Source organism: Ceratotherium simum, chromosome 20 (assembly GCF_057802395.1).
Source record: "Ceratotherium simum simum isolate JZ-2026a chromosome 20, ASM5780239v1, whole genome shotgun sequence".
Taxonomy (NCBI): Eukaryota; Metazoa; Chordata; class Mammalia; order Perissodactyla; family Rhinocerotidae; genus Ceratotherium; species Ceratotherium simum.
In genome coordinates, this window is record NC_141919.1 from 11,066,039 (window position 1) to 11,075,506 (window position 9,468).

Here is a 9,468-nt window from a genome sequence, read left to right on the forward strand (position 1 = left end):
AAGTGATGTTTAAGAGCAGCTCTCAAAATTTACCATGAAGTTCTAAGGAGCACATCTCCTACCTTCCCCTACACACATGCACACACAAAAGACATACTTGAGGAAGCAAGATATTATGAATGAGTTGATAGAAGCAATAAACTGAAGAATTAGTCTCACACAAGTTGAAGATATTTAAATTACCAGATAGAGATCATTAAAAAGTTTGTTTAGGGGCTGGCCTGGTGGCATAGTGGTTAAGTTTGCATGCTCTGCTCCGGCGGCCTGGGGTTCGTGGGTTCAGATCCCGGGTGTGGACCTATGCACTGCTCATCAAGCCACGCTGTGGCGGCATCCCACGTATGAAATAGAGCAAGAGTGGCACAGATGTTAGCTCAGGGACAATCTTCCTCAAGCAAAAAGAGGAAGATTGGCAATAGGTGTTAGCTCTTGGTCAATCTCCCTCATGAAAGACAAATATATATATATCCCAATATGTTATCCACTTTCTTGTGGATTGATATTTGGGTTGTTTTCAGCTTGAGGCTATTAAAAATAAAGCTGCAATATACATTCCTATACAAATGAGATTCTTCATTTTATACTTTAATTTATGATATCTTCATAGAGCGAAGGAGACAAAAATTAGGGCCTGTACAAAATGAGGTCATAAAATTCCAGATAAAGCCAAAATCTTTGAAAGAAGACCCCCTCTATTCCACTAAAATAGGAATTATCTTAAAAAAGAGAAACATTGAAGATAGCATACCTGTTTCAGACTTTTCCCTGGTAAGGATTTAGAAAAGAGAAAGGAAAAATTCTCTCTTGAGTGTTTAGAACCATATCTAGCTTTCACAAAGTTTGGGGTTATAATTGATGCTCTCTGGGTATTCTGAAAATCTCTAAACTGGGATTTTAGTTTTAAAGTATATTGGATCGCTTATTTACCCAGGAACTAAATAGAAGGAAAACCAAATCCACAATGGAAAAGTGATGTTTAAGAGCAGCTCTCAAAATTTACCGTGAAGTTCTAAGGAGCACATTTCCCACCTTCCCCTACACGCACGCACACACACAGGACATACTTGAGGAAGCAAGATACTATGACTGAGTTGATAGAAGCAACACACTGAAGAATTAGTCCGATGCAAGTTGAAGATATTGGAATTATCAGATAGAGATCATTAAAAAGTTTGTGTAGGGGCTGGCCTGGTGGCATAAGGGTTAAGTTCGTGTGCTCTGCTTCAGCAGCCCGGGGTTCACTGGTTCTGATCCCAGGTGCAGACCTATGCACTGCTCATCAAGCCATGCTGTGGTGGTGTCCCACATACAAAATAGAGGCAGATTGGCACAGATGTTAGCTCAGGAACAATCTTCCTCATCAAAAACAGAAAAAGTTTATTATGATTGAAGAAATCAAAGAAGGTATTGAATACATGACTAAGAAACAAAAGGCAAAAAAAAAAATGACCAGACAAATTTGAAAAAGACTAATAATATCTAAAAATGAAAAATTATAATGTAAAGCTCAAATCTCAATATGTAGGCTTAACAAGAAATCAGACACAGTTGAAAAGGAAAATTCATAAGCAGGAAATTAGATTTAAAAAGATGACCTAGAATGGAGCAGAGAAGGATAAAGAAGTGGCAAATGTGAAAGAAATGTTAAGAGATCTGGATAATACAATGAAGTTTTCTAATATACAGAGTTCCAGAGGAAGAGAATAGAGAGCACATAAAAATGCAATATGTGTATCTCATATTTCAGAATTACAAGTTGACTTGTTTTTCCTTCCTCACACAATTTTTTAAAATTGAGATATAACTCATATCACATAAAATTTACTCTTTAAACATATCCAATTCAGTAGTCTTTACTATATTTACGAAGTTGTGCAATTATCATCACTAGATAGTTCCAGAACATTCCATCAGCCCTAAGTAAATCCCATACCTATTAGGAGTCACTCCTCATTCCACTTTCTGTCTCTATGGAATTGCCTATTTTGCATATTTCATAGAAACAGAATCCTCCAACATGTGGCCTTTTGTTTCTGGTTTCTTTCACTTAGCATAATGTTTACAAGGTTCATCCATGTTGTAGCAAGTATCAGTACTTCATTCCCTTTTATTGTTGAATAGTATTCCATTGTATGGATATACCACATTTTATCTCTATTCATCAGTAGCGTTCATCATTTGGGTTGCTTCCAACCCAAATCCATTTTTGGCTGCTGAATAATACTATTGTTTTGTTTTCTCTGATGGACAATCTACCACCAAGCACTAACAGCTTTCTCCCAACACCAGTCTTTAGCAACTATGTCTGCCATTCTCAAACTCAAATGCATGTTGTTCTGATACCATAAACCTTGTCCTGGATAGTTTATGATTAGATGTAATGAAATATAGAATACGTAATTCCACTTTTATAAATCGATTTTAGGGGCATCTACATGTTCACTTTTAGGCTGGATGTAAATATACACAAAATATCTCATGCTTTCACCAGCCCCATGATCTTTCAAAGCAAAAATTAAAAAGCTAAACCATTTTAACTCCTTCTAAAACTGTGTGTCCTGGAATAGATTTCTTATAGCTCTCTAAAGAAATTAGAATACATTATTAATATTGTATTGTTTAGATTCTCTCCCTTAGAATTTCATGAAGAAGTTTGGACAAAAAATATAATTTTAAAGATCTTTATTAAGCAAAACTATTTTTTTAATGAATTCTCTTATCCTTTGTTAGAGATACCCACTCTTTCTGATCTGAGCAGCATCTGATTGAGAGAGATTTTAAGCGACACTAGGGTACAATCCAATAGCTTATGAGCAAAGGGGAGCTTAGCAGAATTGAAAGACGCGCTTCAGTTTCAACTGCAGTCTTATTTCTATCCCAGTTCACAAGCCATCAAATCTGCATTGGAGTACACCGCCCTTTCTCCTTCACTTGAAATCTGATGTGCACAACCAAAGCACTCACAGCTGGTACTGATCGGACCAGGCCAAATACTCAAAATCTTACATCAGTGCAGCGAGGCCCCGGGTCAGACATCCTTGGCAAAACTCGCTAAACATTTTTGTAAAATTACTTGCAGATTCATCAAGTTACCAGTAATTTTTCTGCATGAATGGGATCCAAAATGCATTTGTGTGCCTGTGGATGTGCTTTTTAAACTCAAGCAAAAAGTAAATAATTGCCCAATTTGCATTACTGCAAATATGGGATCCAAGGGGTAGGTGTGGAAGGGGCAAATTAAATGGGAGGAAAAAATGAGCCTTCCCAGAGAGCAGCTATTCTAGAAGTTAAGAAGCTAACTTTTAAGAAGAAAATGACCTTGAGAGTTGGAAGTCCATTTGAGGGGGAAAAAAAAAATAGTCAAGACGTGATCCAGAATAAAAAGGAAATAGGAATGCTTTAATTTTGCCCCTAAAGCAATGGAAATTTATTGTATGTATTTGGATGTAGATTTTACAGTTTTTTATTACCCTAGTGGGTAAGCTGAAAAAATCCATTTCATCCATTTTATGACATTATGGCCCTTTTGGATTGAGATCTAGGCCATTGGCAAGAAACATTAGTTTGGTTGGGCAAAGGTCATTGCAAAGTTAAGGCGTCATTCTCACTTAGGTGGCTTGCCAAAGGGACTCTTCAACCACATAGACCTTGAAACAATGGGAAGGCAACAATTCTCAGCAAATGTAAGCTTGTGATGGCTGTCAGACACTTCATTGTCTCAGAGTAAACAAATCTCATTTTCTTACCAATGAAATAAGCAAAAACTGTAGGGAATGCTTAACAATTAAAGTTTAAAGGCAGGCTACATTTTGTTTGTATTACTTCCACAGGTCTCTCCCCTGGGCTTGCGTTACCTTTTTTCTGTGAGTTGCTCCCCTGGCACCATTTTGCTTACTTTGCCCTTAAATTATTATAATTGCTTACTATTTGAATCCATTTCTCATTGAGAGAAGGGACCGTGTCTTATTTACTTTTGTATTCCTAGTGTCTGGCATATGGTAGCTGTTCAATAAATATGTACAGACTAAATCATTGGAGGCGCTCAAGATTATGAAAAGGATGTTCTGCAAACTATATTAGTTGAGATTACAGTAATTATTCTTTATTTAGAGTCTTTCCTCTGAAACCATATAAATCCCATGGGTTTGAAAAAATTGTCTGGAAGAGTTCAGTGGATTGGCTTTCCTTGAGAGGCAGCCAACATTTTCTCTTTTGATCCATAATTGGAATAAAGTGAGGACAGCCATTTAGATGTTCTTTCAGTAGTGCCTAAATTAATCCAGACTCACAAAAGGAGGAGGAGGAGATGGGGAGGAAAATGAAGGAGAAGATATAAGCAGAAAGAAAGGGAGGTGAGGGGAAGATTGGCTAAGAAACTTACTGCTGTGTTTGTCTTAAGACATTAGCACCTTTTATGTAATTGTAGTTTTGGCCCAAATTTTATTTTTACCACATGTGCCTTGGTTTAAACTAACTCCCGGAACTGTGCCACAAAATATTCCCAGTTCAGCATCACACCTGGGTCTAGTTCAAGAACCTAACTACTTCTAGTCCTCACACTAAAGCCTCCTTCTCATACGCCAGAAAAAACAGCCACTGCCATTTACCATCTGGATCCAATGTACTCTTCCTATTAATTCTTTATATTTTTTAATTATTTTACAAAAAAGTCACAACAGTAAGAATAGACAGATAGTGAAAATCTCTTAGGAATTTTAATAAGAATTTGAACATAGCAAATAAATTTTTAGTTCAGATTTTCCTGATTGTGACGTTATATATGCCCACAGTGGGCAACGTCCTCTGAATGCATCTAATTGTTCATCAGCAGTCAGGCATGAACCCGAGACATATCCATTGCGTAATATATAGTCTATATTTCAAGGATATATCAATATAGAGAACCTATAATATATGTCTATATAGAGAGCCTATAATAGGTGCCAGCTTATCATTAATTCTCATTCTTATTGCATTTACATTACCAAAATGCAATATTTAAAAACAATTTTTGAAACTTTTGGATGACATAACTTTGGCTGTATCTTCTTTGTTCTGTAATTACAAACCATTTTCAGTTTTATGTTTATAAATACCATTTAGAATGATCAGTGATGTTTTTTCATTTCTACATATCATTTTTTCCAGTCACCTCTTTATACACACCTGTCTTTAGCATTTGTTTACTTACAAACTGTATCAAGTAAAGTTTGGTACACAGGCATCATAATAGGTGAAAGAATATTGTCACACATCCTTTTAACTAAACAGGATGGTCCAGTTTTTGTCACAAATATTGCATGGTGATGTGCTTTCTGTTGAATGACTAACTGTATGAGAAAACCATATTTCTTTTTCATCCTCAGATGAAATGTGCTGCTCAAAATATATATTGATTTTTGAATCTGAGAAAATTCAACTAGGATATTGTAATCTGAGTGTAGTGTGAAATTTTTCTTATGTGATGACTTGCACTATCATCGTTAGAGTACAGAGTGCTTCTGTCTGTTTGCATTTGACTTCTGAATCATCTTGCAGTTGTGAAATATCTTTCTTTCTCATTCTTTTATTTGTCATTACGGGCAGAACATGAGAAATTCTGAATTCAAAATTGTGTTCAGTGAAAACTAAAAGCAGACTACAAAGACGATGTCTCCAGTCTCCTTTTGTACCTTCTCAAAAGATGATGCAATACTTTGAACACCACAAGAAGAAAACTGGAGGATGATACAGTAGTGATTATTTATTTCAATATTTTATTATCCTTCTAGGTGACTTAATTATTCTTCTGTTTTCTTATTACTTAAGTTATTTTAATATATAAAATATACTGGGGAATAATTGATAGGTAATGAGAAAATAATTCCTAGGATGGTTAAATAACAAAATTTTCAATAAAAAGGAAAAAATGAAATCACTAAGAACCTATAATGCATCTTAGATGTATGAAAGGTTCCAATGGATCCAAACGATACTTACAAAACAGAATGAGTTTTATTTTAGTTTAATAAAAAAATGTGAATCTTTCTTTTAATTCTTTGGAAGACCCCTAAGAAAGAATAAAAGTCATGAAATGTCAATACTTACAAATAGAACTATTCTAAAAAAAAATGTATCCACTAAAACTGGGTCAGATGAACCCTGACAGTGTATTGAGTTAATCAGATATATAACAAATACTTGTTAACAGCAGAAATTAGCGGTATATATTTGTATGATGAAACATACCATCCATTCTTCTACATTCTGTACAATATTGGAGCTAACACTCTGGTGTTCCACTTTCATTATCTTCATTACATCATTCCTTATAAATACAATTCAGCATCGATTTTGCTCTGGATCAGTCCTGAGGACTTTGATCTAGTTCACTGCCCCCATAGGTGGAAGAGTGTGAAAATCTTGATTCAGTAAACAACTTAAGCTTTTGATCTGAAAATCAATAGCTTCTAGGGAAATAGGACCAAAATGTATTTTATTTTCCTGGCTCTGTCTGTCTCTCTTTCTCATTCAGAAACTCAGACGGCACACAAATCATCTCTCTCCCTATCACATCTGGGAGTACCTGGTGAGTACCTCACATGTGTTCAAGAAAATACTCACTTTCTTGCACACACAGTGCTTCTTGGAGTTGCTCTGTTAGGAATAGTGACGCTCCTGCCAGTGGTTGTTGGGCCAAGGGCAAAGTCTCTCTCATTGATAAACTAAGCCTGCAATTCATTTATTGGTAGATTGTATAAGTCTTCAGAGTATAGAGGAATGAAAAATGCCTATTTTTTTTCTTTTTGTATAACAATCTGTTGTAGTGATCCCAAAGAAATGTTGTTTCGGCCCAAATGTGGTACAGAGTTCAGGCAAGCACTGTTTCTAGGTTTTACGTACAATACTCTCTCCCTTCTTTATGCCTCTAACGGGATTCCATAGGGTTGGGCAGGGCTAGCTTTGAGTTGAGGCAACCTGCAGATATTCTTTTTCTCCGAAGGTAACTAAAAGTATCTAGCTCCTGCTTCTCCACTTAGCGTTGTTATATCCCAGTTGGTTTTCTGCAATCTCCTTGCAAATAAACTTCTTTGGAGTCCCCTTAACTTGTTAGTCAGATGTGTCTGCATAAATTTAATCACAACATGCTTTTCCCCCGGGGGAAATTCAGATGAAGTACAAATCTAATTCATTTGGGCCCATCCAAAAATTTGCCAAATATGCCCCAAATTCCTTAAATGTAATGGTGCAAAGTAAAAGGCAAGATCTTAAACCACAATCCCTCTATAGTTAAATCTAAACAAAACTTGTTTTTGTTTCTGTCAATAAATGTTTTATACCCTTATGTCAGAATGTGGAGAACAACAAAATGTGTGAAGAAGAAAATATGTACTGTATCATACGATGCTCATGATTATCAATCTCAGCTTGAGATAGACATAGAGAAAAGAGAGAACAGTATTTTATTCTTAAACTTGAAATCCATTTGTCTTAACTTTTTATACTTTGACAATATTTTAGTTGACTACTTAAAACATGTTGAATAAAAATAATTATGTGAAATGCTCAGTTTTACAAAATTGGCATCACATTGTAAATTCAGTTTTATATCCTCCTTTCTCACTTCAATTTATATTTGAACATTTTCCATGTCATTAAACATTATTTGAAAATACAGTTTTAATGGCTTCATAATAGACTATTGTAAGGAAATACCATAATATATTTAACTAATCTCCTATTGTTAGACATTTAAATTGTATCCAATTTTTCACTACTATAAAAAATGTTATAAACAGTCTCGTACGTAAATTTTTGACTGCGTATTTCCAATTGGGATTTCTCTGGAATAGATTTCGTAGAATAGAATTACTACCTCAAACTTTATGAATATTTCTAAAGCTTTTGAACATACCGCCCACATGCCCTCTCAAATGGGTATACGCATTACAGTTTAAGTGCCTTCCAAAGCATTGATTTTAAATCCAAAAAACTTTTGAAGCTCACTCTCCTCCTCTGCTCTGAGGCTGAGATATTCAGGAGATTTCAAGTCAGATGGTTCATTTAATTATTTATTTAGCTGACTTGTCTTCCCAGGAGAATGCAAAACGTGACTGAGGCCAAGAAATTCTAGTCTTTTAGCATGTCCTCTGGATTATTAAGATAATTTGACCTAATCAAAAGACTTCATTTAAAAGGAGAGATTTTGCCTCTGGCTGGGTGACCCCATTTATTTAGAAATATTTTCTTCCATTTCAAGTGTCTGTTTTGAGCAAAGCAAAGTTACCTGTCATCCATACAATTTTGGAAGGGAAGGATTGTTAATCCTGTTGTTTGTATAAATGCTGAAGGTGAGGCTCAGAGAGCTTTGCAGCATGTGACACACAAAATATGTGGTAAAGCCGTGCTTCAAACCCAGGTCTGTCTGTTTATAGGGCCTATGTGAAGTACTCTGTATTATTCTTGATGTCTAATTAGTAGATTTACGGATTTTTGTAATATGAGCAAAGCTCTTATTGTAGCTGAACCCTAAGCATTTGGCATTAATCCAGATTGGAATGGAGGGATTTATTACTCCCTGTCTCCATTCAGTCATTCATGTATTCAGCCCTGTTTATTCAGCATCATCTATGTGCCAGTTCTTATGCAAAACACTGTTCTTCAAGATACCTGGATTTGTAATGCAGGAAGCCCATGTTTATTTTGGTCAAGGAATATTAAATTCTCTACATCTACTGTGTCAAGAGTGCTACACACTGGCAAAGATGAGCAGGCCCAGATAAATTCCAGGATCTGCTGACGTCAAGCTTGACGCTATATGCTTCGATTTCTCTAAATTAACGTGGTGAATACTCTGAAGAGCCTTTGCTACTGTTATTTGTCAGGCCTCAGATTTTTCCCCATTTATTTTCTCCCAAGATATTTTTGCCTCCAACTATATTGTTCAGTGTGTTTAGGAAAAGGAAATAGCAAAGCGATGTGGTGTTTCAGAAAAATAATACTAAGAGCGAATGGAGAAAAATGGGGCTGACTCCATAAGGAAACCAAACTTTGGGTGACATTGATTTGTATCCAGGAATGCCTAAAAGGCTCTCTAGTGATTCTAAATACTTAAGAGCATATTCATTTCCTTACAGAAGAAATCAGAATTACCCAGTAATTTAATTCTTATTGAACAAGAAAGGTAGTCAGTTACATACACACGTACTCGTAAACTCAACTGGTTTTGCTTTGCCTGCTGGAGACTGAAGGGTTAGAAATATATTTACCTAACACGAAATGAGGAGGCAAACTTCAGCTATTGTTAGCGTGGCCTTGGGCTTCTTGGAATGTCAACTGCTCCATCGAGGAGTTGTAGCCAAATTACCTGTGACAGAATATTTTCTCTTAGAGAAGCAGACAAATACCTATGATGCAAACTTGCTGTTCTCAACAATAGCAATAAAGGTACTAGCAGTATAATGAGTTAAAAAAATAAAAAAGAGGGGG